This window comes from Polypterus senegalus, chromosome 12 (assembly GCF_016835505.1).
Source record: "Polypterus senegalus isolate Bchr_013 chromosome 12, ASM1683550v1, whole genome shotgun sequence".
In the NCBI taxonomy this organism is placed as follows: Eukaryota; Metazoa; Chordata; class Cladistia; order Polypteriformes; family Polypteridae; genus Polypterus; species Polypterus senegalus.
In genome coordinates, this window is record NC_053165.1 from 32,963,250 (window position 1) to 32,970,875 (window position 7,626).

The following is a 7,626-nucleotide window of genomic DNA, read 5'->3' on the forward strand; positions in this document are numbered from 1 at the left end:
AGCACCTTTTTCATTCTCTCAACCACATACAGTATTTAATGTTTGGAAAATGTCTGGGATTAAAAAACTTAAGAGATTTGTACAAAACATGGCCATTTTCCTCACCTCCTACATTGTTCTATTTCAGAAGAAACACTAATCAGTCTTCGAGAATCAGATAGCATCTCTACAATTTATAAAAATTATTATAAACAAAGGACTTAAAGTGGGGAAGGACAAACAAACTAATTGCATTTACCTACTATAACATTGACTTATCTTAACTAAAAGAATCCCACCGAACCAGTTTTAACTCCGTGGGTAAATGAAGTTCTATACTATGTGAAATTCGAAAAAGAAATCTAATTCTCACTTATAGGATCTGTTCAATACTTTTTAAAACATGGCAGGATCTAAACAATGACATTTCAGAATAAACTTCCATTTTGGGGAAAAGGATACTCTTCCTTTCTTGTTGCTTTTATAAAGTAGCTTTGGTTGGTGGCACTGCTCTCTTTCTTTTAGGTGGAGGTTGAACTTTGCTTTGTTAAATTTGATTTGATTGTATGGAATGATATCTGCTTCTAATTAAAATCAATAAAAAAAAAACTTTACAGATAAATGAGTTGTGGGTAAAGAGAACAAAAACTAGGAAAATTGCATCTACCTTACAATTGTAAAAATACGTAAATTACCATTCTAAAAATGCTTCCGAAAGGTGATTAATTGATACATTAGAGTGAAACTAATTGTTCTGTGCTTGTTTTAATTATCCAGCTATATTAATTCACAGTCATAAAGGATTCAAGTCTCCCAAAACACACGTCTTGTAATGGTGTTAACAAGACTGGACTTTTGAATGTGTCAATGAGATCTATATGCCTACAGCTTATTAATATTAACAGAATTGAATTTTTAAATGGATTAAATAATTTTACATCATTGTACCTGTGAACAATGCAATTAATGCAACTGTTGGTGTATATATTTATTTAAAGGACTATCATTTGAGTTACTGCAGATTGGCAAACTGTACAGTAAACTGGAATTAAGCACAGTGGTAGCACTGCTGCCTCGCAGTAAGGAGATCTTGGATTTGCATCCCGGGTCCTCCCTGTGTGTAAAGCGCTTTGAGTATTAAGAAAAGCACTATATAAACATAAAGAATTATTATTAATAATACCAATGTTATTGTAAGAAAAAGTGTTTACGAAAATGATCTTCGGAGAAAAGACTTTTGTTGCTAAATATCGTTCCCAATGTATATATGTATTTAAATGTATAGACTTGTTATGAGCATTTTCAGTTTAATATATTTTTTCTTAATTGTTAATTTGTGAAAACCTGTTCTGTTTTTTAATTATCATTACAAGTTTTGTCTGGTTTTATTAGACAGTTATTAGAATGTCAATCCACAAAAGTCCATAATCAGACTGTTGCATAGGCTTATTAATGAACTGGTAAATATGCACAGTATAAAACATTTCAGATAAAATGGTACAATGTAAATATGATTAATTGAATATTTAAATAATACATTTTTTGGGCGGAGGGGAAGGTAAAAGAGTAGCTTAAAGAAAAACAAAACACACAAAGTTGGCATTATAAATGTGTAAAGTAATACAAGCATATTTAACTCATTTCGCATAAAAACTCACATAATTAGCTGCCAGTCAAAGAAATCCCAGCAAACATGTCCACATGGGTCCAAAATGGGAAATATCTGGGTTTATTGGGATCTAAGTGGGCATGGGTGCTAAGTGGGCAAATTCAAGGGTCATGGTTAGCTCAAGATGAACCCAATCATGAGCATTCACAGGCTTTATTTGGGCTTCCCCATAAAGGTTTTTTGTGGGCAATGTCAAGGGTCCAGATAGGGGCTCACTAGGGCTAACCATTAGTTCTGTTTGTTTCTAAATGGACAAGCCCAAGAGGGTTCTTTGTGGGCTGTATTGTAGGTCCCACCATGGTGCCATTTAGGCTGACCCATAAGTGTAAATGGGTTGAATTGGGCAATGCCCAAATACAAATGAATGAAACTGGGGTCCACTTGGGCAAACTATGAGTATTCAGGGGCTTTATTTGGGCTGCCCCATGAAGGTTCTTTGTGGGCATTATCAAGGGTTTAGATAGGGGACTTACTTGGGCTAACAAAAAGTCCCAATAGTTTCTAATTGGGCAAGCCCAATAAGGTTCTTTGTGGGTTTTCTTGTAGGTTCCACCATGGTGCCATATAGGCTAACATATATGTTTAAATGGGCTTATTTTGTGATATACAAATGAATGAGACTGGGGTCCACTTGGATTAACTTTAAGTATATTCTAAAGCCAGTGGCTGGGCTGGGTGTAGGTTGATTGAAAGCTTTGCTTAACTGTATTCAGACACGCAAAGGAAATATATTGTCACTGATGTTGATATTTTCAGTTTATGGAAAGTAGTAAAATAAGTTTTTCTCTCTCTCATTTCCACTGACAAGGTGCACTAAAGATCAATGCATTAACTACAAATGTAAATCGAAAGGATGCAGAAAAAGCTGTTTCTAAGTGGTTCAGTGATACCCGGGACCGTGGAGGCAACCGTGTCTTATGAGCTCAGCGTTATTTGCAGCAAAGAAGCTTGGAAAGCTGAGAATGTTTCAAGCCAATGTCAATTTCATTATTGTTTGTTTTCAGGATGTATTTTATTGCCTTGGAGCTGTGCTCTTCCTTTGATATATTATAGTGAAATAATGTTGTTGTTGGTTTTTTTTTTGTATTTTCAAAGGCTGTTGCCTTGGAATTTTTCATACTTTTCAGATGAACAAATGCTAAATATTCCAGTATGATGTGACTAATATAGATGAAAAAGATGTGTATGCTGTAAGCATACATGCCTATTTTTGCCTTTAAAGTATATAATTTTTTAATAAAGTGTTTTTTTGAAATTCAGGCATCTGAATAAGCTTCTCATTTCATGATGTAGCTGAATGTTTTTGTAACAATTAGTTTACATTTCATCATTTCAAAGTAATAAATACATTTTTATTAGAAAATAAATTCAAGTCTGAGACAATGTGATCTGTGACACATTATATAACAAAAATATGTTTTCCCTGTGCTTTCAAGAAATATGAAAATTAAACAAATCAACTTAATAATTAATTTAATTTCATTCATAATTTTGTGCCCTACCTATACCCACAAATTACTCCACTAATGGATTTCTCTGGAGAATGTGCCAGGTCTCATAATGGGACCCATACAGCTTTAACATAGTGTGCAGATATTGGTATTCATGGGGCCCGAATGACATCGTCCTAGTTTTCCCATGTTGGACCCACCATAGACCCGATTTAAATCCACATAAAATTGATGTTACCTGCCACAAAGGGCTCTATGCTGGTGTAAAACAGTAAAGGTCCCACATTTTGCCCATGTTTCACCTGTAAGTTACTCAAATGGGCAGCTACACAAGGGGCCTGCTTGGAGGCTAAGGACAAAATAAGCCGGGTCCTAGATAGGACCCTTTATTTTCCCCATCATAAACCCATATGGGACTCACAATTAATTGCTGGCTGGCATCCTAGTACCTTACTCCGGCTCGGCCAGCGTTGCCCGGTTTGTGATTTACCTGTCCAATTGGACTATAATTGATCGGTGTCTACGGGATTTTAAAAATAAAAAAGGGGCTTTTGTGCGTTGTGTTCTTTAGGCTTCTTTTTTAAAACACCAATGGGGTATTTTAGGCTATTTTTGAACGAACCCCCGTCCCGTTAAATTAAAAAGAAAAAAATCGAGCGAATGACTACTATAAACAAAATTCATTTTCGCGGAATTCTACTTCATTCTAAGTATAAATGACCATTATGTGAATTTACAGACATTCACATATTCATGTTTATTATAGCAGTTTTCCCTAATCTGCTCTGTCTAAAAATTACAATCTTCCACTTAAACAAAAACAAACTGCAATAATGTGATATTTCGCTCTGCCTCCTGTGAATCTGTAAGTATTTGCAGTCGTACACTTACCTCTCAACAGGTTAGCCTTCCATTTGACTTCGCGCAGCCCAAGTGTTTGTTTGCCTAATCACAAAGGCTTTCCACGGAGAGTACAATCTTCTAAAGTTCTCGTAATCCCTGCCTCTATTTTTCGAGAGGCCCACGCTCTATCCTACCTTATTTGATACTATATTCTCACGACCTTACGAACAAACGCTTCGAAATGGCTGCACTGCGCGAACTCTCGGGGTCACGTGTCGAGTGGACCCGAGCGTGGCTGAAGATGGCTACTTATTCGCAGCTTTTTATTCTGCAGGCTAGGTAGTAGATGCTCCATATTCACATGGCTACATAGTCACTGTTCCTTATTTTGCTGGATGCTTATTTGCTGCTCCATATTCAATTCCAGACATGTAATTCTGACACATTGTGCAAACTTTGTCAAGCTGCAGCTGAGCTTTTCCTGGTCCAACATGGGTAACTGGCTCAAAAGAACTGGTAAAGTGGGCACATTACCATATCTAATGAATGAGATTAAAAATGTTTAAATGTTTAAAAAAGTGTTGTAAAAAGACAGATGCCTTTGTTAAGTTTCCACTGAGTTTTGCACAGCCCAGCATGGGCGCCTGGGTCAAAAGGACTGAAAAAGTTGCCACATTCTTATAGCTAATGAGTGGATGCACCAGAAAGAAAGAATCCTCTGGTACAGAGTGATAAGAAGTGTAGTCATATAAGAATATGAGGAATGGCACTATGGTGGTAGTAAAGTATATATAAACGTTCACATTTATTTGCATATATCCGAAGCAATTCTGTGTAAATTAATACAGCATGCTTAACTCATTTTACATAACACCTAACATAATTAGCTGCCAATCAGAGAAGGACTCTCCAAAGAGACACAGTACCCAAGGAGTCTAGTCTTCATTTCAGGTCACCGAATAGCATACATGTCTCACAACCATATAGCAAAACACGAAGCACCGAGGCCTCATGTATAAATGGTGCGTACGCACAAAAATGTTGCATACAAACGTTTCCACGCTCAAATCGCGACATAAAAACCTAAACTTAGCATAAAGCCACGCACATTTTCACAGTAGCCACTCAGTTTTGCAAACTGGCGGCACCCGGCGTCAAAGCAGTGCTACTGTTCCAGTGTGGTTTCCCTTTCTCTTTTAGAATTCACATCCCTGACACAGCTTTATAAATACCCTGAAATTAACAGCATATTGTTTATTAGTTTAATGCATCTGATTGTAATTAACCTGTAACAATATAATGGTCCACAGAATGGTCAAACTTTTCTAAATACCATAGCTGTTTTAGCGTTGTCACTCTCACTGCACCTTCTTCTTCTTTCAGCTGCTCCCGTTAGGAGTTGCCACAGCGGATCATCTTTTTCCATATTACTCTCACTGCACCACTCAGAGTATTTATATCACTGTATCTGAGTGTGGAACCACTGCTCTACAGCAGCTAACTGGAAAGAGAATTATTGGTATACAGCATCTAGCACACGCTGCCTCAGCCATGCTGTCTATTGAACTGCACTCATACGGCAAACACTTCAGAGCCTTTCCTCGCGGCTCAGAAACAGTTTCATTCCAAGAACTATAAACGCGCCCAATCAGTCCATCAATTGCTCCTTGTAGAATGCTTTGTACTTATAAATACAATTACCTCACTGTTAAATTGCGATACAGTTATAATATTGCACAATCTGAGCCACTTTATAAAGCGTGTATTTACATATGATGACAATATAATTTTTAAGATGAAATGCAGAAAAATATGTTTATTATATTATACAAATAAAACTTTAACTTAATTTAAATAATGTATATTGTTAATAATTAAACATGTGAGGACACTGCAGCACTAGCGAGGAGCTGGTGCTCCGTTCAAGGATTGTTCCTGCCTCGCACTGTATTCTTGCTGGTGCTAACAGGACACTGGAAGGAATGATAGATGGAATAATTCAACATGTACTACGAAGATATTTCAATGTTCCTTAAAAGTTTTGAAGAATTGACATTCTAAGCTTACAGGTGGCTTAACATCTATTACAGTACAGAGCTGATTGTGTGGCGATTGGTTACTTGGAGAAAGTAAAGGAATTGGATGTTAGTACGTTTGAAAGAGACTGCATCTGGACTGCTGCAATAAATTATTTCATCGAAGGTCGCACACGGCGCAGCAAGCATCATGCGTGAGGCATGAACAATCACTGTGCCACCGTGTTCCCATGTTTAATAACATGCTTTAACTCCTATCATCACGAAAATGATATCAAGTATACTTCTCAGTATTTGAATTTTTCAGAGAGATGTAATATCACAAATGTAATGGATTCTGTGTCCTGTCGGAGGAAGAGAAAGCCGGTTTAAGAAGCACGTAGTGATTCACACACATAGAGCACATAGAAGATCAAATACAAAACAAAGTATTTAACATGCTACTTTGGTTACGATGGGGTTTGAGAAACTAGTAAATTAAACGATTTTAAGATGAAGTTTATGATGTTCTACTTTAATGACAAAATAAACCAAGTGATTAAAGTGGAAATTTAGAGATTAATGTTGACATTTCGTGCTTTTTTTCCACTGTGTGCCTAGTTTTTTTCTCTGTACACTCAGAAGGTGGGCTACGACTCGCCTTTTCACGCCGACTTTAATATCTGACAACTTCTTTGTTATTTTGGGCACTGTGCGACTTTGTGAACTTCAGCTTTCGAGTTTCTCCGACACTCTATGTCACTCAATCAACTTCCTTTTGTTGTTTATACCACTGTTTCAACCAACAAATAGTAAGCTTTTCCTTGCCTTCACTTGGTATTTGCTGAAATTCTATTTTCCCTCGTACTTTTGCCATTGCCTTTTCACAGAACACTGAGCTTAAGGGCTATTTATATTGATTTGCATATTCAAAGAGTCGTAATTCTGGGAGGAGACGGTGCAGGACAGCAGGTGCGTGCATGTGTGTTACTTTTCACGCTGACCGGGATTTATGTAGTGGAGGAATGTGGAAGTTGTCATTCACACAGATTTACGCATCTGGATTTTTTTGAGCGTAAGCACATTTCTGCTTTTTTTCCGCATGTTATAGTGTGAATTGTACTCATGGCATTATGCAGAGTTATCAGGAGCACCCCACACCCCTTTCCAGCTACCTCATGATCCCCCACACTCTCCCAATCTGTTTACTGACTTCATAGGAAGAGTCACCAGTGACATGAATGAATGTTTCTGCTGAGGTAAGCAAACCTCTCAACAAGATCGACATTCTCTCCATAGACAGACACACTGCTGATGGCTTTGCATATAAGGTCATTAAAGGCCTGGATCTTGGTTTTTATCCAGGACACTTGCAAGCCCAGACACTCAGACTCCTCGCTCAGTCTCTCAAGAGCCCCGATCAGAGCCTCCATTGACTTTGTGAAGATCACAGGATCGTTGGCAAAGTCAAGATCAGTGAATCTTTCTCCTCCAACAGATTCCCCACAGCAAATGGACCCCATGACCCTGCCCAACACCTAGTCTATGAAAGCACTGAACAGAGTAGGAGCAAGAACACACCCCTGACAAACCCCAGAATCACTTGAGAAAAATGCAGAGGTTCTGCCTCCATTCTGCAGAGCACTCACAATGCCTCTGTTTAGGCCGG

General features: G+C 37.7%; 1 protein-coding gene across 2 annotated transcripts in view; it reads right to left on the reverse strand.

Annotated features, from left to right (window-relative positions):
• adad2 (adenosine deaminase domain containing 2) overlaps positions 1-4,214 on the reverse strand; it is a 114,483-nt gene extending 110,269 nt beyond the window's left edge. For both annotated transcript variants that reach the window (XM_039771458.1, XM_039771457.1), the window contains exon 1: positions 3,991-4,214. The gene's annotated coding sequence lies outside the window, so the exon portion shown is untranslated. The remainder of the gene's footprint in view (positions 1-3,990) is intronic.
• Between the last annotated feature and the right edge of the window lie 3,412 nt (positions 4,215-7,626).